The following is a 25,802-nucleotide window of genomic DNA, read 5'->3' as shown; positions in this document are numbered from 1 at the left end:
AGTAAGGCTATGTATACAAGAATCTGTGCTCCAGTCAACTGCCAGCCTTGAATGGGATGGCAAAATAGTGATGAGTATTGTCATGGAAACTGCTGTTAGCATGGGCTGTTAACTTTTCAGCTACGGAAAAATAATTCAAGTAATATTTTTGTTTGTTGGCGGGAGGAGACCTGGTAAGGTGCTGTTGCAATTCTTAATTCATTTTTAGAAGGAGCATGCTTTCAGATAGGGATCTCTGAAGTAGAGATGGGACCAAACTGGAGTTTCTTATCTTCCTGGCTCACCAAATGAAGGGTGGATTTGTTTTGGCATGTCTGCCCAGATTTGAGCTTGTTTAGAACCCACAATGTGCTTATTGAAATCACAAGAATAATAATAGTAAGAAACATCCAGGGGCCTCTTTTTGCTTGCTTTTTTGGATGCAGTCCAAAATGGCAGAGCTTTTGCAAGACCAGACTGCCTCCAAATGAACTTACAAGATTTCCACTGCCGGGGCTGAAAGTTGGCTCAGTTGTTCATGGGATGCTTGTGCTGACAGACCCAAATCTGAGGCTGGCTCCAGCCTCAGACCTGCACCTCTGTGTATTAACATACTCCTATTACAGACAGAAACTTGAATATTATGGTCTTGAGCCACTTTTACTCTTTTAAAATCCAGCTTCATCTTCAACATGATGTTTCCACGGGCCTTCATCTAGCAAAGGCATTTAGAAGCTTTCCTTAGCTGCATTAATTCAGCAAAGACTTTCAAGCTTACCCTTACCTCCATGTTTTGACATTTATACTTTTTGATCTGTATGCATGCTGAAATATCCATGAAAAAGAATAATGTAGGAGGATGACAGCAAGGTAAAAAATGATACCATGTATTTCTCCTCAGCTAGATGTAATAAAGCAGTCCATGGGACCTTTGCTATGATTTCACAGTGAACACCCAATATTAATTTTGGCGTGTGTGTGGGTGTGCTTCTTTCTTTCCCCTCCACCCTCTCCCCCATTATTCCTCTTCCTTCCAGTATTGCAGAAGGAAGCATCGAGGTGAGCATTCCTGCAGTGGCTGTTCAGACTTGCCCAAAATGCACACTGCTCCCCACACAGCCACCGGGGCACCAGGCCCCCTCCAGCCTCTGGCTAAGGGCTGCACCTTACCTCATCCTTCTGCTCTTTTCCAGGTTCCCGTCCTGCTGTCTGGGGGAGAGTTTTGGCTGCCTGCCCAACCAACCCTATCCCAGAGTCCTCCCAGGTGCGGGGACAAGGCTGCCCACCGTGGCACTGGTATCGACATAACTGATAGCTCTCAACGTAAGCATCCTTTGCCTCTGGGGAGAATGTATACATCTCTACTGTAGCTGCATGCCAATACCCCTTTCTCGGGCCTGCCATCTTTTTCCTTTCTTGCAAACATATAGTCTGTTTTTCATATAGTTAAAGAAAAAATATAATTGTAATACACGGACAAAACTGCTTTCTGAAGATGATAAACTGAGTTGCTTATTGCTCATAAGCATAAAAACCTTTCTGGATACTGGATAAATAGTGCATTTTTTAAAATTGCTATTATTTATATTACATGTTCCCGAAACTCCTGACAGAGACCCTATAATTTCAAGAATTAGTCCAGACACATCATAAGAGCTTGTCTTTCTGTGGCTGATTTCTTGGCAAAAAAAAAAAAAAAAAAAAAGTAAGAAAGAAAAAAGCAAAATCATTATTGGCAGTCTTTAGGTGAAGATTTTTGGATACGTACACAAAATTATTCACATCGTCTTTCATTAATAGTTTGTGTGTGGGATTTTGTTATATTAACATTTCTTTTTCAAGATTTGGGAGTACATGACATCAGAATGGTTTTGCTGGTAAAATCAGACATAGCTGTGGTATTAGGAATTATTCTAGACATAGTTAAGTCTTGTTGTAGCTGTACTTGCTGCAACACACAGCTGGGACTGCTACATGCCACGAAGGGCAAACAAGAATGGCTTTTTCTTAAAATGAGTATGGAAAGACTCCCAAAGGAAATGTTTTTGTTTTGTTTTTTGAAATCTGTGTGTGGCATAGGAAGGGAATGGGTGGAAGAATGATAACAAGAGAGAGCACGTCTGTGAGAGAGATAAGATTGAAAAGGGCTGGTAAGCAAAAGTGCTCAAAGTTGATTTCATGTTCACAAAACAGTACAACCTTTAGAAAAGTCAGTGCTCTTTTAGTCATGTAATTGGGTACATTGGGTACTGATTTCCTGTGAAATACAGCTCTCAAAATCAGTAAAATGGAAATATAAATTCAGCTTTTAAAGTCCTGTAAGAAATATTCTCCATTCTCTACATTAAATCTAAGAAAACAAATGCATTCTTGCTGGGCACAATTTTAGGGGTTTGCACTGACTGCTTTTCCAGTGATTTATATAGGAGCACCATCTTGTGCATTCTCTCCAAAATACCGTACTGCCTCTGACAGCAAAGGGGCTCAAATGCTCTGCCTGCACAATTTCCATTAACAACCCCAAGAAAAACAGAATGGGTGATGGTGACTGGCTGAGTGACCAGCTGGCTATTGAAGCACAGTATGCATATTTGTATGTGTTTATGCATATGCATATTAATATATGTGTGTGTGTATACTTTGAGATTGAATAGATATTCACTCTTCAGCTCTGCTTTCTATGATTAACCTCTATTAGCATTGCAATTACAAATACCTGGTCAATGTTTCCCTTTGATCTAACCTGCCTGTCACTCAGTAGTCTTTTAAACTCCACATTTCCTCTCCATTTCTTGACATTTGTCATTGTCTTCCTTCTGAATGCTGCCCCGCTATTCTCAAAAGCTGGCCAAAAAGCATGAGGAAGGTAGATTGTGGTATCAAGTACCACGCTCGAAGCTCAGAGGCAGCTGCTGTGTCCTAAAAGGTTTCTTTATTCTTTGCCGGCAGAGCTTTGCAATTGTCCCAATACCAAATATTCACTTCCCTCCCCTTTAGCCTTCACTGAAAAAAATCCCCCGGAATAACAATAAGTTATTCCCTCTTTCCAGCCTAGCCCAGTGTACATTAATACACCTTGTAATTGCTTGTCTCTACTGGTTTTAGTCCTTTGCCCTTTTTTCTCCTTCTTTTTGTACTTCAGCTTCATCATTGATCCTATTCATTTTGTTCCCACTGCTGAAATCTAAGTCCCAAATGCAAGCAAAAAATACTCAGCTATTCATGACAAATTGAATGGCCCAATTTAAGGGGAAGATAGCACCTCATCTACTGTTACTATTCACTACAATAATCTCCGTCACTCGTTCACTGGAGAAAGTGGCGTGCCCTGGGTTCAAGTACAGACTATGCTGATGATCTGTGGCTTGAAAGGACTCGAAGGAGCATTGCACATGACAGGGAGTCACCTTTCTGCCTTTGAAGGTTTTTATGTATTCACGTCGATACAATGGTCAACACTGCTAAGAGTCCAGGAATGCTATTCTGTTCACCCCCGAGCTGGCAGGGTCCCAGCCCTCTTGCAGCAACATGCCAGAAAATAAGCCAAGAAGGCTAAAACAGGGCCAGATCCTCAGCTGGTAGAAATGTGCTGTCAGTGTAACCACTTCTACCATAGGAAGTGTTTTTCTACTGAGGAAAATCAGGGGAAAGTGCAAGCTTCAGCATTTTAGCAAGTGTTCCACCTCGGCAGAGGTACATATGTGCCTCATGGCCACCTGGCAGTGTCTTTGCCACTGGTTCCTGGCCACCTTGAAGGATCTGCTTATAGGATGGGACCCATCAGTCATGCAAATGTGGAGTGCCAGCATTTCCTGGGCTGAGCAAAACTCCTATTGTCAGAAAATTGAGTTTTCAACTGAACAAGGATGTTCACAGGAGAATCTGCACTTGTGAATTCTTTTTGTTTTTGAACTTTTCATGAGATAGCTGCATATATCAGAAAGTTTTCTCTGAAAAATGGAAAAAAAAATCGATTAATTGGTAAATTCTGTCCACGAGGATCTGATTTTGGCGTTCCTGCTCTGAAAAGGTTCTCCTTCTGGAAAATTTAACTAAATATTTTCAGTCAGCGAAAACATTATTCCATTTTCTTCTTGTTAACAAAAGTTAAAGCATTCCACTTTTTCCATGTGTTGTTTATGCAGCTGCATAACCAAACAGTTTCTAATACAGGATACATTTTTGTTTTTCCCTGTTAACTTCATTAGCTGCAGCATAGTAGACTGCAAATCCCCATTTCCCTGCATTTTGCCAGCAGTGTAACCATGTTGCATTACCAGAAAGTGGGCAGAGAGTGGAGATAAAATTATATTAGTTACAAATGGCAGTGTAGCACACTGATTTCCTGAACTGCCAGCAGTTGCAAGAACTATCCAGGTCTGATATGCTTTCACATCACTGGCAGCCAAGAAGGGTTGTGGTGGTACTATTCCCATTAGAGAAGGTTATGTCCTGGCGAGGTAAATTCCAGCCCTTCTGCACAGCCAGCTGTGTACAGCTACCCAGTACAAATGATTTGTTCTACCCACAAAAATCAGGAAAAATAGATGTGTATGCCTGATCTTATCCATGTATTTCAGGTGACGGGGTCTCTCCAGATTTTTTGATAGATCCTGGATAGCTAAAAGACTGTTTTGGGGGCTGATATTTTCTTCACTTTTCTCAGAAGAGCAGAATATTAGAAGCAACATCTGCCTGCCAGTTACCTGACTGTAGCTCCCACTCAAATGCAATCAAGGACACTGCGAAGTGTGATGAAGCAACCAAGTTGCAGTGCAACAATAAATGCTAACACAGACCAGAGCTCAATGGTGGATTGTCCCCACTGCAGCTCAGTTCCCAGCAGTCAGAGCCTTGCTGCAGAACTTCTGCTGGCTGAGCCGGGATGGTCCTGAGATAACCTGGAAAGGGTGGAGATTATCTGCTACAACCCAGAGTGCTCTGAAGCTCTGCAGCAAAATTGTTTTATGAAGTATATTTTGGTTGTTCAGTGCCATGTATTTTGCTCCCCAGGCTTCACAAAGGATCAGCTTCACAGTTCTTGCCTCTCTGAATGAGAAACACTGCTTTAAAAAGGCTTTGAATATTGAATCACTTTATGCAGTGTTCTAACTCCATGCTGCCTCTGATCAGAGAATCCTGGAGAAGATGACAGCCAAACAGCCATTAAAAGGAGGAGAATGGTAGTTTAAAGTTCTGTTTAACCCAGAGATTTCTTCTTGTAGGTCTTGGCTTCAGCTGAGTCAAATGCAGCATGGAAACAGTATTTTTCAAGGTACTTTACTGTTTCCAGCCAAAACCAGGAAAAGCATATAAACATATATAAAATAAACTTTTCTAAAGATTGAGGAATTTAGCTTTTGGATTATGACTAGATATTGTTTGCTCTAGACCAGTCTTATCCTCTGCATCTCACTGCCATTATTCCCTGCTTTGTGTAAATCAGAATGACATCCAAAATGTTGGCCAAATGGGAGCAGGGAGTGTGTTGGTCTGTGTAGATCTCACCACAGCAAGCCTTAATTGTTTTGTTAAAAATCAGCTCTTGCTGCCAAATCATAAGATTATAATGCATTGTTCAGAAATACTGTTTCCTAGTTATGGTTTCTTGTTTTCTAACTTGTTGGGTAGATGGACATTTGTCACCTTTGACAGAATTTTCTACCATCCCAAGGGCTGAAAATGTGTTTATTCATTGCAGTCTAAGATTCTAGCATAATTATGTGTCTCTCTTTAGTCATAATTAAATCCTGAGTTGTAATGCTCTGAAAATATTAGTAGCTAACAGGATGTTTAAAATTTTAATTTTTGCTTGATACAAACTCATCACTTTTTCTAGGAAAATTCGTTCTCCCCCCTTAGATCAGAACTAAGATTAAATTACTGTAGCTCCCTTGAAGATAGTTAATATACTATTTCTATCTAAAAAACTGAGACTTCAAACCAAAACATTAACACAGAATTACAGAAGACGTTCCTCAACACTATGCCCTGATTCATTTTGCAGCTCTATGAAAATGGGGAGGAGAACAGCTGCCTTTTGAAGGAGATGACCAAATTTCCTTTGATCTGTTTTTAAGAGCAGAGAACTTGGTCTAAAGGCCATCCTCAGGCATCACAGACATGACCAATGAAACGCTGCTTCAAAGGGTGTAGAAGATAAAATTATAGCATTACTTCAGCTCCCTCTGCATTGAGTTATGTGGGAATGGTTTGCTAAAACTCATTTTATGTCATCTTTAAATGAAAAACTAATACAGAGATTATTTAGCAAGCTAATTGAACAGTTTTCTTTTGGGCAATTCCTGTGTATTCTGTGTTTTCTCTTTAGCTCTTTTTGAACTTCAGACAGAATACTGTAGATTCTTGAATAGGGAGCCTGGAACCTGCAGGGCTGGTCTCAAGGTCCCACAAAACATCTAACACAGCTCTTGTGCTGAGCACACTTACACGTGATGGGCACAATGCATATCTGTTAGGAAGACAGCCAGCTTGATGGATGGAGTCCTACTGAAGGAAATTCTACAGCATCCCTGATCATCTGTTCTAATTTTGTCACATATGAGATTGTTAATATTCAGCTAAGTTGGCTGGCTAGCCTAGCATTAGGGTGCATTATCGTTGTACCTCAACAAAGTTGTTGACATTACAGTGCTGAGACACTTCAACAGGGAAGAAAGTTATTGTATCTGAAAGATTCCACTAACTTGAGTATTAAAAATCAACCCAAAGATGAGAACATTAGGAAGAATTTGCGTGAGTTATAATGAAACCTTTCTTGCAACCCCACAGTTGAAGTTGTAGGATTCTCCACATGCCACAGTCATTTTTATCTCATAACATCAGGAGATTATTTTTCATATTAATCTTCACATACTGTCTTCTGACATGGATTGAAGATGGATTGAAACAGCTGTTTTGATTATTTTAGTTTTAGAAAATTCTGATATTTGTCATCTGCAAAATCTTTTCTGTTACTGTTGCCATCATTTTCATCATGGTGGTTTGGTCTAATAACTCCTAATATGTACTACTCACTAGACTTGAAGGAGCTGCAGCAAGCTGCTTTAACATACTGCGTCTCAGCTGGTCTCAGCTGGTGTGTACTGAGTTAGAAACAATTAGAAATGCTGTAATTGAAGTCAACAGAGCTACCTAAACACACCAGATCTGAAAACCCAGCATAGACCGAGCAGCACTTGCAGTTAACAGGACTCAGCTGCAGATTTTGACTGGTGCAGACTGGGAAAATAGGGAATTTTAGAACAATTCTCTTTTCAGTGTTGCAATCAGGTCAAATCTGTCCTGCTTTTATGATCTAACTGGAAGATGGAGTTTAGGAACATAAAAAAACCCTAGAAAAAGAGTTATTGTTGAGGTCACATTTTCATACCCACAGTACTGAACTACACCTTTGAAAGACAGAAGAGCAGGTGATGTCCTAACATGTATTTGCTGCTTAATGATTGTGTTGTCGGTCTGGAGAGGGCGGAGAGGTAGGTTGCTTAACAGCATTACATTTTCCCATGGTATAATGCTGGTGATATGTTTAGCTATAATTAGAGGGTTATATAAATGAGCCATTGGGAAACAAATTAATTTATTTCCTTGGTGGGGCATGTTATGTAATTTGGGGCTTACACAGTGATCTGCTTTCCCTTTGAAGCGCTCAGCCCCCCAGACCTGGTCCTCCTCTCCCGATTGTTTTAAAATAATTTCAAAACATGTCAAAGGAATGCAGATTTTAAATACGCTGCAGCTTGAACTTCCTTGAAGCAGCAATGCCCTTAATGAGGAAAAGCTGGAGAGCAGAGTGAGATCTGCCTTGTAAAAGAGCTTTGCAGTATGTTTATTACTTTATCAGAAAAGACTCTGCACAGAGTGGAGCAGAGCTTAGCACGGGAGCTGTTGAGGCCAGCGGGTTTTTGGGAGCAGCAAGCACTCGCTGCCTGCCCCTTGGAGGTGGAGGAAGAGTGAGCAGACCTCATTTGGGGCAGCTCTCCTCATTTTAGTGGTGCTCTGGCTTTTTATATTTACCTAGAATCTGTCCCAGTTTTGAGGATAGCAAAAGGAAGGTCAGGCTGGTTCCTACCCCAATCGGAGAAATTTTCCTTTTCCAGGGAGATGATCAGATATTATTAAAAACGCAGCTTTAAAAACGAAGTGTAACAGTAGGTTTTCCTCTCATAAACTCTTATGGCAGTGCTTCTTTTATGATCTTGTAAGTAACATTGTTAAACTATATACCATTCTCTGAGCAAATCATAATTTATGTATTTTTTTACATTGTCTTCCCTAGATATGTAAAGCCCTAAGCATTAGAAATTTGAAAACAAATTCCTAAAGTTTAATTTTTCATGCAAAGCTGTAGTACAAAAAACAAACATTTTCCATGAATGCTATTTGTACTAAAGCCTATATGAGCTTCCTGTAATAGACACCATTTTGGCTTCACAAGAAAATAAAAAAGTATCATTAAAATGTCTTGATATAAAGACCATGGCTACACTTCAGAAATCTCTTCCTGGCCCCAGCTGTGAGAGTCAAACAAGCTTCACCAACTGAAGGGAAATGTACTTCTTTGATATTTCTAGTGTTGAACAAGAACACACAAGGCATTAGATTGGAGCATGCCCTCCTGCCTCTCCTCCTCCGCCTTACATGTCTCGTGGCAAAAGGTCTTAACCCTCACCTCTCATACTCACAGCCACGGAGGACCATGCTGATGGAGGGAAAAGGCTGTGCTCATTTCTTGAGGCTGTACAAGATTTTAAGACTTTTAGTCTCAGGATAACGAGCCTCTTTAGCAGAGTCTGTTGTGATAGGACAAGGGGAAATGGTTTCAAACTAAAAGGGGAGATTTAGACTGGATATAAGGAAGAAATTTTTTACAATCAGAGTGGTGAGGCACTGGAACAGGTTTCCCAGAGTTGTGGTGGATGTCCTGTCCCAGGAGACATTCAAGGTCAGTCTGGATGGGGCTCTGAGCACCTGATCAGCTGTAGGTGTCCCTGTTCACTGCAGGGGAGTTGGACTAAATGACCTTTAAGGTTTCCCTTTCAATTCAAATGATTCTGTGAATCTATGAGAACTTCAAGTCCCAGCTGACTACAGTAATTTCCTCTTAAGCTTTTGCTTAATGTAGTGCAGTAACTTCACAGCATGTGACTTAGGACTGAACAGCAACCTAAACTGCTGATCATGTTTATCTTACACTACAGGGAAGGCAATGATCAAAGCAATGCATATTTTAATCAAAACTCTTCCTAAAGTGGCAGCTACCACTGCCAGTGTGCCTCTGCTAACACTGCACAAAGAAGAAAGAAGAACAGTCCTTCACTCCTTCCAGGTGGGCACACTCTGAAGGCAAATTTGAAGCTATTCAGGAGCTTCACATTACTGATGTGGATATCCAGGTGAAGTCGAGGATGAGGTTAGACCATGGCCCAGAATGCAAGGGCCCATGGATCTCTTGCCTGGATTTCCAAAAGGGAATGTGCAGAAAATAAGCAGTGTCAGTAGTGGAGGAAGGAGAATGACGAGCTTTAAGGCATTTGAGGGGATCAGACTGGGACTTGTGAAATCAGAAATGGTGGTTTCCTATAAAACTAGCGAGTAAATTTATACAAATTACTCAAATTTTCTGTCCTTGATGCTCAAAATTACCTAAACAGCTGCATCAATCCATTTCTCCTCAAGAAACAACTTTAATGATAGTTAACTTCAATCATACACTTGTGTCCCAATTATGCTAATAGCTCTCAAGTACCTACTTGAGCATTTTGCTGACTAATGTTCTTCTGAACTGCAGCTGCAGTGTCTCCCATTTCCAGGGATGCTGCACTTCCCTGGAGGAGGAAAGGAAGCTAATGTGCCTGAGTAACAACTACAGCATTGTTTCCATTCATTAATTCCTCTTTGGTGCTTTCAGGAAACAGACTTTCTCTTGGGGTCCAAGAGCACCTCTTTTCCTCTTTTTTTCTTAAATAAAACAAAAAATTATGCTTAAATAAGCCAGTGTGGTTTCTTTTTAGTATTAAAAGCAAAACAAAACAGAACAAAACACTTTTATGATTGGGTATCAAATTGTGGATCTTCAGTTGGAAGAATGAAATGTTAGGTTACTGCTGCAAGAAAAAAAGCTGTCTCAAAATGCTGAACATTCTTTTTATTTGCATTTTTAAATTTAAACTGAGTTTAATGCTTTTATTGAAATATCTGGAAACTAAAACTGCTCTTTGTCTCAGACCATGAGGGTCATGTTTCATCTCACAAACTCAAGCTCACTGCTGACTTTTGAACCTCTGAAGATGCTGCTGTGCTTGGACTCCACATGACTCTCCTCTTATATGAAGAGTTGCATTGTAAGCCATCAATACAATGTGTTTTTCTAGTAGGTATTGAGAATTTACTCGTAAAAGAGGGGCCAAAAATATGTTGATCAAGCTTCTATTAGTTTACATAGCTGATTAAAACTCGAGGCGCTGAGTCTTTGTTGAAACAGTATCCGCTATCCATCACAACAGCCCATCTAAGCCATGGGGTAAATCACCCTTTTGGCATCCATGTTCTTAAAACTGAGCCTCACACTGAGGTGAGAAAATAAACTGAAGACTCTTGGAGGAAATTTTTGAAGACTGTATGTAAACTTAATATCTTTATTATTTCTTGCTACAGCTGGCTGGGTCTCCAGTTTTATGTGTCTGTTGAAAGCAGCAGCTAGCTGCTGCCGATCCCTTGCTGTTGCACAGGAGGAGCCTGCTGTGGCAGCGAGCATCAGCGTGGGCTCTCTTGGCAACTCCCAACGAGAGCTGAACTTTTGATCTTCTGACCTCTGAAAGGGGGCAGATTTTAAATTCACAGCAAATACTGAGGACATATTAGCCACAGGCAGATGCGACAGTGACACAGATGAGCTGTGGCCTTCCTAGGAAGTAATTATCATGTGCCTCTTGTTGTGCAGGTGGCACACAGCACAAGGAGATGCAGTCTCCCTCAGGAGGGTTAGCCAAGCAAGATGGGTTATCAGAAGTAAGCAAGTCTCCCTCTGTGAAGTGTAGGTAGGAAAAAACTGAAACAAGGCAAAGAGAAAAGCAGCCAGTTATTCTTGCTGCTTCAAAGAGCTCCTTTTAATGCACAGCACAGCAGAGGAAAAGTGGTACTGATTACAGCAAAGTCTTTGGTTTCCTGTGGTGCTTAGTATTCCATAATATGTACTGATGGCTTTGAATTGCTGTCCTCCATTTCAGCCTCAAAGTGTTAATAGGTTGAATATTGTCAGATTTGGTCATTTGAACGTTATTTTTTTTAACGTGCCTGTCTCCTTCTCTTACTCAGATAACATTTTTCTTTCAGATGCTGCATCAGAAAAAGCACAGATAAATGAAACTTGCCATGGAGTCAAATCAGCCTCAGCAGGACCTGCACGGATCAGCTGTGATCACCAGGGTTGCACAACCTTGCACAGGTGAGAAGTGGACTCTGGACAGTGAGATCTGCACAACAAGATAACACTGTCCTGATAAGCCACAGGCGAGAGGAACTTAGCATCTAGTGAATGTTATTGCAGTGGAGACCTGGCAGAAGTTATCACGCCTTGTAGATGACATCTTCCTACGGCAGGGGCAGGTACAAGGCTAGGTCCTAATCTTCAGACGCGTCTAGTGGTTCTGAATGCTGTAATATTTAGAAATTAACTTGCCAGATATGGTGAGCCACTCAAAGCTGAAATAGCCTTTTCCTCTTTATTTCCTTGAATATGTCACAGGTCTTCTCTCTTTGTTTTCTTGAATTTTTCCAAGAGTTCCGGCCTGGCCACGCTGGTTTTGTGCTAATGGACACCTAGAAAAATATACAAGCACTAAGTAAGTATTAAGCTTTTCTTATTTCTATGTCAAACATATTTTCAAGTCACGGTTAAGAGTATCTGATCCATTTTGCCCTGCCCTATATTTTGAGGAGAATTCCACACCAAGTAAAACATTGATTTATTTAAAACACAACTAATGGGGTTTCTTTGTCCTCTCTCGTGTGTTGGAAAATCCCACCTGAACCCTAATTAACAAATTGATTTATCAAACATTTAGCTAATGATTTCCCTTTGTCCTGTCCTCCCAGTTGCAGAATCCCACCTGATCCCCCTATCACACTGATTTGATCACATGGGCAAAACACTACCTATGTCTAGAGGCATTCCTGTCTCACACAGCCAAGGAGTATCAGGCAGAATGAGAGGAGCAGAGCAGGACTTGCATGCCAGGGCTGATTCACCATGGGCTCAATCTCTTGCAAACAGTTTGTGGCAGGCCTAGCACAGTTTGGAAGAATGTGTGTACACATAACAAGAGCTCACAAATACCACTCATCAACAAGATCTGACCTTGGGCTCATGCTGATACAGATATATCTGCAGACAACACAAGGCCGTTACATCTTGGTATGTAAATACAGAGGTATCCTTGGCCCTCTTCCCTGTGGTTTTCTGCATAAACAAACAGTGGGTCACTCAACTATAGACAATGCCTCCAGAGAGAGGAACTGAAGAATAATGGGCTATTTTAGACAATGGAAGACAGAAGGACATGGGCCCTTGCAGTAAAGACAAGAGGGCACAAGTTACGTGAATTTCTAGCATTGAAATGAATGGCAAAGAAATTCCCCAGATTAGTGTGCCAGCCAGGTGACCTCCTTGTAGCATTGTGTAAGTGGCAGGATCCCATCCCATGCTGATAGCTGCTCCAACATGTATCCCCTTTTTCTTCTGACTAAATCCTTCAGCCTAACTTTTTCTGCCATAGAATCATAGAACAGCTTGGGTTGGAAGGGACATCAAAGATCATCTTGTTCCAACCCTTTGTCATGGGCAGGGTTGCCAACTGCTAGATCAATCACTAGATCAGGTTGCTCAGGGCCCCATCCAACCTGGCCTTAAACGTCTCTAGGGATGAGGCATCCACACCTTCTCTGGGCAGCTTTTCTTTCCATGGGAAAGAGAAAAATAAAATCAGGCTGAATTGAAAAGGAAAGAAAGTACTCACGTCCCTTCTCCTGACAGACTTTGTCCCAAAGGCTGAGAAGACAAACACATAAGCACAGATCAGCCTACAAGTTCTTGAAACTCTTTCTGACTAGCCTGGTGAAGGTTCCCCTCACTCACATTATGCAGAAAAGTCATTCTTCAAAGGGACCTGAACAAGCCTCAGAGCCTCTGCAAGGAGAATATCTGAAGTAGTGTCTGAGGTACAAGAGCTGAGGTGTCAACTAGCCTTCCAAGAGAGCTCTCAGATCTTGGGACATGGGCCTGTGTTAATAGTCATAGCACTCTAGGCACTCCTTGAGGAGAGCTGGTGCTCTCCCTAAGGCAGCGATAGTCTGCTTTCTTCTCCCAGTCCCTGACTCAGGTATCCAGAACAAAGTTGTAGTATGTCTGGCTTCATGACTGTATTTCACTTGGCCAAGATCTCCACTCACTATCATAACAGTGATATTTCTTTGTTAGAAGTATTGACCTTCTATTATCTTCCTTTCAGTCTCCTAGATCCTCACAGGTTCATTTCTTTAACATTTGTAGCTGTAAGCAGTTGTGTCTCTTCCCACACATATCTGGAAAAAATGCCACAGTCTGAATATAGATTAAGGAAAAAAAAATATCCAGCTGAAATAGCTTATTTTCACCTAATTGTCCTCATTTCTAAGCACAGAATGGAGCAGGTAATGAACCCCACTTTATTTCTAAGCATGGATAAAAGTGGCATTAACTGCTGCTTAGTCTTTCAATTTTATTTCTCCTACCCCTTCTCTGAAAACAGTGGGCACACATCATAGGTCAGATGGGGCAGGAAAATAAATTTCCCATTTCACAGGGGAATTCAGACACCTGAATTCCCCATACATTTGTCTCACGCCATTAGGACCTAGCCTTCATCTGCCTGTGTGCCATTGCATATCCTGCAAGGCTCCCAGCTAGTAGTTCTGGCAGGCAGCTTTTTCAGTGGAAAAAATGGTGAAACAAAGTGCTGTCTTTGTCTGTAATAACCCATGGTTAGTCAACACCAAGACCTGGGAGCCTCAGATCTGTGGTTTCCTTGCCTCAGGGGTTCAAACCCACATCTCGTACCAGGCCATGGGCTAGGCTAGGATGAGGCTTTTTCCAGCTCCATCATGAACTGTGCCACTGTGCTGAAAGAGGTGAGCAGAGCCAAAAGGGAAAAGTAATCACTGGTGATGAAGGATGCAGTCTGGGAAAGGAGGCACAGGAGACACCTTGTTTTGGTTTCTTCTCTCAGACTGTTTGCATATTATGTTCAAAGATAATTAAGCTTGAAATTCATAATCATTTTCCAGAGAAGGGACCTTTTCTCTCCAGACAACTAGAGTCGTTCCCGTATTCCCTTCCTCTTTCTCTGAAACCTTATGAAGATCTCAGGTGCCACCACCAGACACAGCCTGTATATAGGCAGCAAGGACCCCCTCAGGTGCTTGAATTTCCCCCCCCAGCCTCTTTTACTGGCTGTGAGATACTCATCTGTCATCAAACTAACAAAGAATAATTTCAAATTAATTTGTAAAATCTGTAAAAGCATGAAAGAAACTTTCTATGAATATTTGTTTCATTCATTGCTCCCCCTTTCACTTGAATTTCATCACTGTATTCATCTCAAAGAAATGAATTATACAGAAAATGTTAAAGGAAATGCATGACTGCCAAGCCAGTCACTTCAGGTATTATCTTATTAATCTTAATTGACGTTTCCTTGTTTGTCTCTTTTATTCTTCCTCACTGCAGCGCTGTATAGCCTTTTTTTCTAAATTTCAGGTTATGAGCCCAGAAAAAGGCACTGCTTATTATCCAAAGAAACATATTTCAGTAGAGGATTGCTTAGGGGTTATTTTTTACTATAATATCAATGAGGTAGAGTCCAGAGGCAACCATAAATAATAACCAGTAGCTTAAGAGTAATGAAACCTTGAGTTTCTTCTTACTTTTGTTTACAGCAACTCAGCTCCAAGAGTACGTTGTCTTTATCAGAGAGCAATTTTTTAACACCAGCCTCTTTTCTCAGCAATGCCCAGTGTCTGATGCTTTGCAGGGAAGTATATCCCTGCTCTATCGGCAGTATGTATCTAGGTGATATTGCACATCTCAGCAGCAGAAAAAATTGTCTTTCTTCACACTGAAAAATGAAGGTGTTCCTTCTATTTTTGCATAGCCCTAGAGTAAGATGATAGTTTGAGAAAAACTTTTGTACCTAGGAAAGTGCCTCTTGTAAAAACTGACTGAAACACTTTTTTTCTCCCTCTCTTTTTCTTAATGAATTCAGATTTTTTTTTTTCAGATTTTGTTTAGTTAAAAAAGGGAAATAAAGTCTTCAGTCTAAATTCACTTTATAAATTGGATCTTAGTACCTGATCTGTAATGTCATCTCATGGACTAAACCTTTACCTAGATTTTCACAGGAGGTACAAACTTTCACCATTTCAATAAGGTCCATATTTCAGTTTTTGTTGTTCAGCCTCCATAGGAATTAAACAAAGATAAGCATTTTTTCACCAGTTTATTTGGCCCCTACAGTACTGCTACAACTCTGTAGAAAAAAACCAGTTACATTTCCAGCCCTCAGAACTTACTCAGTGGGAGCCAAATACACCTCAACTCCAGACAGCTGAATTGCTCAAAAGCCTGGAGACATTTGGAAGAGGGAGTTAACCTACACTGAACAAATCTTTTATGTTACCACATCAGCAGTGATGAAAGCATGTAGGCAAAGCTGAGCTTAACAAACTATTATGCTGTAGAGGTTAACTTTTCTGGATCTACCATTTGCTTTGTTTAAGCAGGCAGATATTCTTCTTGTCTTTGGAGGATCCTAAAAGAAAGGCTCTTTGTTTCATTGTTAACACTTCCTTTGAGCTCACAAATTTTTTTGAATATGAAGGATGTTCTCCTATGTAGTCATTGGACATTGTTCCAAACAGCTGCACCTGAATACCATAAGTGAGTTTCACACACCTACTGGAAACAAGGACAAGGAAATGCCGTTTGCACTGGGAGATGTAATTTGCGCATCTTCAAAGCTTTCAGAAACACTTGCCTCTTTTATATAAATTGACTATACTTAGAAACAGGTGTACCAAAGATGAAAAAACTACCTTTGGGAAAAAAAAACACAAGGTTTAGTTGGTTGTTTATTTGGGTGTTTAACCTTTGTATTTCTGTTCAAGGCTTGCCTTCAAGGTCCAGTTTTCTCTTTCACACATATTTCTTCTGCTGCACAGGTGTTGGTATGAGCTCTGTCTCTGTGATATCCAAGTGCTTAACAGTATTTTCAGGAAGTATTCTAATTTTCCAGGTGGGAAAATAGGGCACAATTGTGTGGATATCTTGTCTGAAGTTGTTCAGGAACTCTGTGGTGCAGCTACGAATTTAACTCCTACGTAGTACACTTTCTAGTAAAATACTGAACATTACCTTCTGTAATGTCAAGGTAATGGAAGAGAGAAACTTCTGTGTTTGCATGATTAAAAGATTTTAGGAAATTGCAGAAAAACAGTAAATATGCATACAGAAGCTTTTATTTTCTATGTTCCGTTCCATCAGGACTGTAGACTCATTTTAACACCTATATCTGTATCAGTCCTTTGAAATAACGGTTATTTCATAGGCGTTAACTACTTATCTTCCACCTAAAGTCAGTAAAGTAGTTCAAGATCCTCAGATACAAATTATGCCTGTCAAAGTATACTGAATAAGCTTCTCTAGTACAAAGGATGTTAGCTTTCACTAAGTTAACTGGAAAAGCTGGTATATCATCAATATACTCAATAGGGGCACATCACAATTTGTTTCCAGTGCTACAGATTGATTTCCTATCTCAGATTTCTCTGGAAAACCAGGAGAGTATAGGGTAATAATTCCCCAACCAACGCCTTCCTCCTGGTGTCTTCTCTAAAGAACCAATAAACCTACACAGCCTTCTTGCAGATAGCTTAGTTTTGTGAGATAAACCTCCTCAGTCATAACCCTTGACTTTTGGCCCTCCATCTTAGTAAGAAAAGAAATATTCCTCAGCAATTTTTATAAATGAAACCCAAAGACTTAAGTGGTGTGTTTCATGAGAAAGTAAAGATCCATTTTAACAGGATTTGTTAGCAACTAGCCTCCTCAGTTGTTCAAGAGTGAGCAAACCACATCTCTCTGCAGGGAATCACAGGGACATTTGCTGGTGGTAGATGTGCTCTGACATTGCTTACCAGCTTGGCAAAGGACTGCTCTAGTACGCTTATCATTGAGGGGCATCAAAAAGTGAGTGGGGAAACTTGTGCTTTTTATCAGCAGGATAAGACATTTCTTCATAATCAGAGGGTAAAAACAAGCTCCATTATATTCTCTTTTCATGTTTAAGCAGAACTTCGACAAAGGAGTGAATTTGCCCCAGAGCAGTTAAAACAAAACCAAAAACCCAAGAGGTTTTCTCCACAGGCATTTTCCTGGCATTCTCTGACATGCAGATGACTGATAATATCACCGTAACAGCTGTTATCTCAAATGTCTGCCTCCAGGCAAATTAAAAGTAAAGAAAAGCCAAAATACTTGAAGAGATGAATAAAGAAAGCATTTGCCAGTCATTTACTGGCCCTGGGTCGCTTGCTGTCAGAGGTAAAATGAAGCTTGTGTGCTTTATAAGAAAATTACAGTGCTATCACTCTTACAGCTTATATATGCAGAGCATTGAGAATAACTTCATTGCCAGGATTGAAACCAAAAAGACTGCTGTTTTAACCAGAAACTAAAGCATCCTTTCTCAAGGACTTGCCTATGCCTTTCTGCCAGAGTGCAACAAGAGCAGGACCGCTCCCAGAGGGGGGCCAAACAAAACCCAACTGGTACCCTCATGTAAGTACTATCTGAGTGCAGCAGTCCCAGATACAGCATCCAGATGAAATAGGTCTGGTGTCCATCCAGAAGATCCAGCCAGGACCAGCAGGAGATGGGGCTTGGGACAAGTGTGGAGCTGAGCTTTGGTAGTCTCCAGCTGTCTTCTCTGTCCTCTCTGGCCTCTTGGACATGCTGCTTTTATGCAGAACTTCTCAACTGTAAGATGCTGCTGGTATAGATTCCTTCCAGCCAGCTTCCACAGTGACATGATGGTTTTGTGGTAAGAGCCATATAAGTTGGTGGTGTACCCTACAGTGCCAAATTACATTGCTTCAGAGTTACAAACAGGACTGATCAGTGCAGCATGTGTGCAGATTACACGCTGGAGGGCAGGTAGAGAACCTTGGGTCTACACATATCTATGCTAGCTGGGGATTAACAGTTTTTTCTGATGATCCAAGGGAAAAGCAGTTCATCCCACAGAGAACAGCAAGATTCGAAACGGGTCTTCCAGCTCATGGAGAATGGTTTTTCACTCAGCCATTAGGTACCATAAAGTCTACAACTGTTTGCTCCAGCCAGATCCTTAGAGTGTTCAGTCTATGAAATGTGTAAAGCAACACTCAAAAAAAACTTACAGGACCAGACTGAAGTCAAAGCCACTGAGTACCCTTGTCAGAGCTATTAGGAAATTACAGTGACTAATGATAACTGAGTTGTTAGACAGGTGGGTGATGGATTAAGGACTATTGCTTTCAGCGTCCTACGAATATGCAAGTCTGGAGGAGTTTCCCATTCTAGACTGTATCATATCTCAGTAAAATTTTGACTTCATAAAAAATAACTCCCTTCTGGATGGTTATCCATCTAAATTGTGTCCACATGTAATAAGCCTGGCTTTTGCATACTTCTGACAATTCTGGAAGGAGAATTACCACAGAAATCTGCAGTATTTTAGTGGGATGGGGGTACTAGTAACCGTAAAGTTTATAATAAAAATCCATCTGTCTTCTGATTTGAATGCTGTTGGCTAAGGGAAGCCAGGAAAGTCACGTGGGCCCCATGGAAGAGAAGTACCAGGGGAAGGGGAAGAGAAGGTCATCTTGGTTGTGTTGGAGAGGAAAAATGAAAGTTCTACAGGTTTCTTTTGGGAATAGTAACATCACAATTTCACTTATGTTGGATAAATGTCTGTAGCTGGGAAGATTATTTGAATATTCAAACCTTTAGCATTACAGAGTGTTAACCGTGGGAGAAAAGACATTTGGGAAAGGCTATGAATTGTCAAGACTGAAGATTAGATTCAAGAAGCAGCAGTATAAATAAGACAACAGCAAATAAGTTAGGAAATCCTGCTTCTGCTCCTGCTTCTGCCCATGGTTTTGAAAATGTCGCTTCTCTTTCTTAAGCCCACAGCATCTGTTTTGTAGTTGTAGCAGATCTTCTTGCTCAGAGTGCATCTCCATGAGCCTCTTCATAGGATCACAAAATACATCAGTTCAGCGCAGGACTGCGCTTTGGAAGCAGACCTCCCATCACCCCTGCTCAGCATGCCTGGGTTCAAGGTATAGCAGGGCAAGGCAGGGTCAGATGGGGACAGCCCCAGGCAGTGGTCACCTCCATAGAGATGAAGACAGGACTAAGTGGAGCTGGAGAACTTGAGCAAATGCCCACAGAAAGATGCATAGCCTTGTGATGTGCCCCACTGTAAGCACCTCTTGTGTCACTGAAGCCATTTTGAGAACTGGAGGAGACTCACAGGGGGTGAGAAGGCAGCCAGGGGACCTCTCCTGGGAGCCACCTCCTGAGCATGGCCTCATCCAACCCTTCCTGTGACTGATCCCTTGAGTCTCACTAAGAAGGAGTACTTCAGCAAAAGGCATTTCCAGGAATGACGTTTTCCAGAGCTGAAGTCAATTCGCTGCTCCAAGAGTTAAAATTCTTCACTAATTCCTGGAAAGTGCTTCAATCTAAAAGATCCTGGTGGTACTCACAGGGGCAAAAAAAAACCAATCATGGTGGAGGTTGTGTAAAAGAAACAAAGAACCCGGAAAAATTTTAAATTCAGGAGTTTGAAATCCTGGACGTTACTGGCATTTTGTAAATATGCTCTGACAGGGTTTCTTGCAAAAGTGTTTGTGAAACTGGGTAAACTTAGGCCATTTGACTCTTTTGGTTGGAAGTAATACAGAACTCTGTGGTTCTTCCTTTTCATCTGCCAAAATCAAGGAAACAATTGTACTGCATTCCTTGTAAATGCTAGGAGTTGCATTTGCCTAAGTAAGGCTTGAGTAAGATTTAAGTAAAACTGGAAGAAAATGTGCTTTCTCCTTTTTATGATTTTTGAAATGTACGCAGATTCCGTACGCATCTCAGTGTATTCTTGTGATGACTTCTGGCAGATACTTGAACTTATGAGTTTGCAGCCCAAACAAATTGAGAATTTTAAAATATATATGACTGAATATTATGGGAAGTACATACCACAGATTTGCTCAAACTCTAGCTTTGATGTTACTTTCAGTGGGAACCTGAAATATCTTTGGCATAATACTGGAAGTGATAACTAGTTGTATCTCTCAAAATAACAGACAAGATGCTGTTCCAGGTTAAGGTCATTTGGAAACAAAGCAGTTGGGATAATTCATTGTAGCATGTATAAAACTGTCACAGGAAGAGCAAAAGAAAGTTTTCTTCTCATCATCTTCTCTATTATTTTAGTACGCAGCACTTGTAAAGAGATGTGAGGGCTTGCACAACTCATAATGTATGGATCAAAAAATCCGTGCTGGCCGAAGGGATCGTGGGTCTGCTGCAGTTTGTGGATCTGGGCCATTTCACACTACATTCTCTTGAAAACGAAGCTACCAGTGCAAGAAGATAGAATAAGTTGCCTTGAGAAGTTTGTTCTTTTCAGAAATAGCAATATTCACTAATCAACAGCCAACTCTCTTTTTGCCTGCCCCCAAATCCTTGTCCTTACCATCTCTGTGAGACTATAAATTGATCTGTAACATGGCCAGAAGATTAAAAATAATCCAGGCTCTCACAGAATGCAGAGACAAGTTGCTCCTTCCAGAATTGAGAAGTCCTCAGGGAAATGCTGCCTTAGAGTTAAACCAAGATAGCTTTAGCATGAGTGTCGTGCCAACGTTGACTGTGCTGTGTCCAGGAAGTGATTCCTCAGGAATCAGTTTCCTCAAGTTTCATGGAGACTTTTTAGAAAATAACAGGAGTAGACGTAACACTGAAGTTCTTTCCTTGCACTGCAGTATTGCCAGTGACTTGCTGGGTAAATGAGTTGCAAACACATCAGCCACAGCCACAGACACAGAAATTTTGTTTAGTATCAGTTCTGCATGCCACAGTATAACATTTCCACACTCTTCAAGGAGGTCCTGTTAATTTCATGTAACAAAGTACCAGTGAGATGGAGGTGTTAAAGTCTGACATTTACTTGTCCGTCTTCAGATAGGACAGATCAGTCTACACTGAGCAATTTGCAGGTATGCCAGTAACGCTCAGCCAGACACCAGTGCTTTAGGATTCAAACAGCGCAATAGAGTTAACCTGCTGAATTTCACAGCATCCACCATCTTCCTCAGGTGACCTCCATGGTGCAGCCTTGCTCACAACAAATGGGCACATACTGAGTACAAGGAAACTAACTGCCTTTGTACTGTCTTTGTGGTACCACAATCGCACATAAACGGTTGTGCAAAGCCTATGAGGCCAGCTGCATCCTGGGCAAAGGGATGCCCAGGGAAGGGGCAACATGGTTGCAAAGACCCAGATGAGTCATTCAAGCCTTCCTCATATCTCTGTCACAGCATCTTTTGGGGTCTGTATAGCTTTTTTTGAACCCATTTTCTGTAAACACATAAGATCAGCAGGTAGTGATCACTGATCTTTTAACAAAATAAGTAAGAATTTGAAGTGCTACTTTGCATTTAAAGACTAATATTTGATTTCATTAGGAAAGCAAATTCAGCCTCTCATCTGAAAACCGTTTCCAAAAATGAACACACGCAGCCAGCTAGCAGAATCTTCCGTTTGCACAGAAAACTTTTAGACACTGCATTCTTTCTTCCAGATGACTTTCGTAGCCCACTTGGGAAATCAATTACTGGGCAGTGCTAGTTACCAAACCTGCACACACTCATAAAAAGGTCAAACCAAAGTGTGATCATCAGGTGTTTACAGGTCAGTAATCACACTCTTAGTGTTCAGAAATAATTGAGAATACACAGTATTTTCTGGAGGAAAAGTCCTTCTTATTCCTTTCCAAATATCCCATTATAAGATAGCAATAAGTATAAAAAATAAGGACCTAGCTGAACTGAAGGCTATAGAAAGTCTCTACTTAATCCCAGAGCGTTTTGGTAGGAGCCCTTCAAACCTTTCAGTTCAGAAAAGAACCTGTGTCATAAGCGCTTTATGAGGTCCCAGTTACAGTGCCCCATTTTTGTGGACATAACCACATCCTTGAAGTTAATAATATGCCTAACTACTTTGCAGATTAAGGATGCATGTAGAGGCAAATATAAGCATAAAATAGGCTTCAAACAAGGTAATATTTAGCAGACCGCGCTATTAGACATATACGGATTTTTTACCAGTTAAGCTATGGGAATTTTTTTGATTTTTGGAAAAAGTGTTGTCCAGTAAATGATGTTAAGCAACAGATCCCTGGGGACCAGGATGTATGCTTTGAAAAGCAGGCTGTTGTAGGAAGTGATGTGCTTGTGGAGTTCTCCTAGTTTATTCTCAGGTCATACTTCTGCTTTGCGTCCCGGTCCCAGTCCCAGTCCCACAAACAAAAAGGTTGCTCCAGTTCCAGCAGTCATGACAACAAAGGGAGGAGTAAAGCTGCAGTCTGATCCTGGAAGTTTTTCTTTTCAACATTTTTTTCTTTGCAGTTGAAGAGTCTGAGCATGTCTCAGTGGCCCTGCGCTCCCAGCACACACAGCCATCTGCAGCCACCAGTCATTCGGAGCAGCCTCTCATGGGCTGGCTTTCCTACAGGGAGTTTCTCACAGCAGGATCAGCCACCCTTCCAGCACATCACAGGTGTTCTCCACATGGCGTGAGCAGGTGAGAGCGTGACTTTGCCAACCCATGATGAAGTTTGGTAGCTGAAATACAAAATCCAAGTTTGGCCTGAGATCTGAACCTGGCACTCAGCTTCATCCTCTGCTCTGAGCCAAATCAAACTACAGCACATCATGAAATCCAAACACCACTGTGCTCTGGGTCGCTTAAGATCTGGATCCAACTACAGCCTCTGATGAGGAAGCTCCTCTCCGTGCATGGGGCCAATGTACAACATATTCCATCATTAGGTGCTAGTACTCAAGTAACTGGAAGTTCGCACCTTAAAGTCCGTAGGGAAGAAGCTAAAGTGCTGAGAAAACTTTAGGGTACAGTGAAATTGCTGCTCCATGTAGCTTAGAAAAAAGGGAAAAAACACACAAGCAAGATTTATGGGTGGTTCAAGCTCGGAGGCAATGTTCTTCCTCCATCTTTTTTGGCTCCTTCAATCTGATATTATTAGTTTAGGAGCTGCCAGGCATAGAGTAGTCCACTCAGCCCACCTGTGCTTTTTTGAGTTAAAAAAGAAAAAAGTAAAAGCAAAGGATGTGTTTCATACTCCTCAGGAAGTGCTCCTCACTGCAGAGCCAGCTCTGCTGCAGCCACGAGCACTCATAGGACTGCAACGTGCCAGCCCCAGCCATCCTGCTGCCCTGCTCTCACCTTCTCACTTGCACTTTTTTGTTTTAAGAGGGAAGGATTTGAATTTTTGTGCTAGTGTGTCTGGCACTTTTGGTAGGAGCCCTTTGACATGGAAAAAGGCTCATCTTTCAAATGCCTGTGGCACTTTCTGTGAAAGGTGATTTTTAAAAAGCCATTTTATTTTGCTTCCTGGCAGTGATATCAAAGGAACAATCAGTGCCTGACTTGGAGCCAACAATTTATTTCCATTATAATAAACAGAAAACAATGGCATGCTGCCTTATTAGTTATTCACTTTCCAAGTCAACAAACTCAGAGGGTTGGGATGAGATCTAACCAGAGTTATGCTTTGATGTTTTCAGTTTGGAGAATTGGTCTCCTAGCCAAAATGCTGAGTGATGCCAGTTCCTGGGGGAAGGAAGGAGAGACAGAAGGAAGGGAGAGAGCCTCTGAATGCACAGGGCATGGGGTAGCTACTGGGGGAGCTGGGAAAGTGCCATGGTGGTGGCTGGGTATAAGAAGACACTGGAGTGTGATTGTGGTACTGGGTTACCTGACATAAGACGTGACATATGCAAAGAGCAAAGGGTGGGATGATTTCAGCATTGTTTCTTTGATTTGTACCCATCGAGGACCTAGTTCCATACACGCACAAAGCCTGTTACCGTACTACAGAAGAGCCACTTGTGTGGTGCTTGCAGTACGTGTTGCAGAGGCTGATGGGCCCAAACCAAACCAGATGTGCACAGCAGTTCTGGTACTCATCCTTCCCTCTCAGGAGCAAGACTGTATCTTTTAGCATTGTCACAAAAATAGTGCTTTGTACTGACTGCTGCTGAGCAAAATGCATGTCAGTATTTGTCACTTGCCTGTGTTGTTTTAGCAGTGATTTCATGTTGGTACAGTATCGCAGGAGGGGAAACTCCTCAGCAGAAAAGTGAGTGAAAGTGCTTTGAAATGTTTTGTTCTATATACTTGTTAGAACAGAAGAGCTATGGAAAACTATCGCACAAATAGGTCTTGTAGGTAGGGGTAAACATGGAAGGCAAATGTCTTCTGCTTTTCTTTACAGAAAATTCTGATCAATTTTTTTTTCTTTTTTGGCATCACGATGTCAACAAGCAGTGACAAATTAAAAACTCCCAATTGCCTTAAATACATTTCACCAGTGTTCCTGGAACGGTCAAAATTTCTATGTTTTTTTTTTTTTTTTTTTAAACAAAGCAGAAAGCCCAAATGTGGTGCAAAGCGATTGATTATTCCTTGGTTATTAATCATGTCTCCTGTGGACAAGCTGTGCTGACCTTTGGGATTCTTTTCTGATAAATTTTCTAACACATTAAAAATACATTTTTCTCCCACATCGTTGTAAACTGCCCAAGTGATATATAGCAGCAACCAAGTAAATAGAGACAGCAGATTGTTTGCTTTAGTGGAGAACTGCCCGTGCGTCGTAGGAAGATACATACCTGCTCCTTACCTGTAGGTTGTTATTTTAAGGGAATTTAAGGGAAGTCGGGATTTCTTTTTTTAACCTGAAGACATCACAGACTTTTTCCAAGCCAAAAGAAAGCTTGCCATCCTTAGGAGAAGCAAGACAAGCTGCAGCCTGATTTAGAAAAGGTATTGCATGGCAATCATAAACCATTATCTATGAGGTAACCAAATACAGCATAGAAAAACTGAAATACCTGTTAGGAACAAATGTCTCCTCTGAGAAAAGATGTTTAGTAATAGTTTTGTGGTTGTCAGACTGCCTTTTAATAGCCAAACCCGTACGGATCACGGAGGAGGGAGTCTGAAGCAGGTGATAAGGCACAAAGGATGATGTAACACTTCATTTGGTGACAAGAATCTGTGTGATGATGACAATTTTCAGACAGTAAAGTTATCATATGGGATGCACAGCTGAGAGAGTTTCTTCAACTAGCACTTTTCAAAAGTATCTGCCTGTAATGACCGACAGTGGCAGTAATAGTACTCCTTGCACAGGTCAATTATCAGCGCAGAAAAGCGCTTTCAAATCTTGTGTGAGCAGTTTCCTCCCCTTTGAACCCTCTTATTGCCAGATGCTCAGTCACAGTCTGGCCCTCATTCTTCCAGTCCTCCCATAAATGGAAGCAAATTTCCACCAGGAGCTTCCTTGGGGGCATAAGGAAATTAGAAAAAGAATAGACCTGGAGTCTTCTCATGTAGCTAAAAGGCCTCCAGTCAG

General features: G+C 41.3%; 1 long non-coding RNA gene across 1 annotated transcript in view; it reads left to right on the top strand.

Annotated features, from left to right (window-relative positions):
• LOC110396267 overlaps positions 1-25,802 on the top strand; it is a 307,183-nt gene that overhangs the window by 191,353 nt on the left and 90,028 nt on the right. Inside the window, exons 6-9 of the long non-coding RNA XR_002436893.1 lie at positions 1,173-1,302; positions 11,335-11,446; positions 11,747-11,843; positions 22,774-22,948. This is a non-coding gene — a long non-coding RNA (uncharacterized LOC110396267). The remainder of the gene's footprint in view (positions 1-1,172; positions 1,303-11,334; positions 11,447-11,746; positions 11,844-22,773; positions 22,949-25,802) is intronic.

Source organism: Numida meleagris, chromosome 3 (assembly GCF_002078875.1).
Source record: "Numida meleagris isolate 19003 breed g44 Domestic line chromosome 3, NumMel1.0, whole genome shotgun sequence".
Taxonomy (NCBI): domain Eukaryota; kingdom Metazoa; phylum Chordata; class Aves; order Galliformes; family Numididae; genus Numida; species Numida meleagris.
This window is presented reverse-complemented; position numbering and strand designations above follow the sequence as displayed.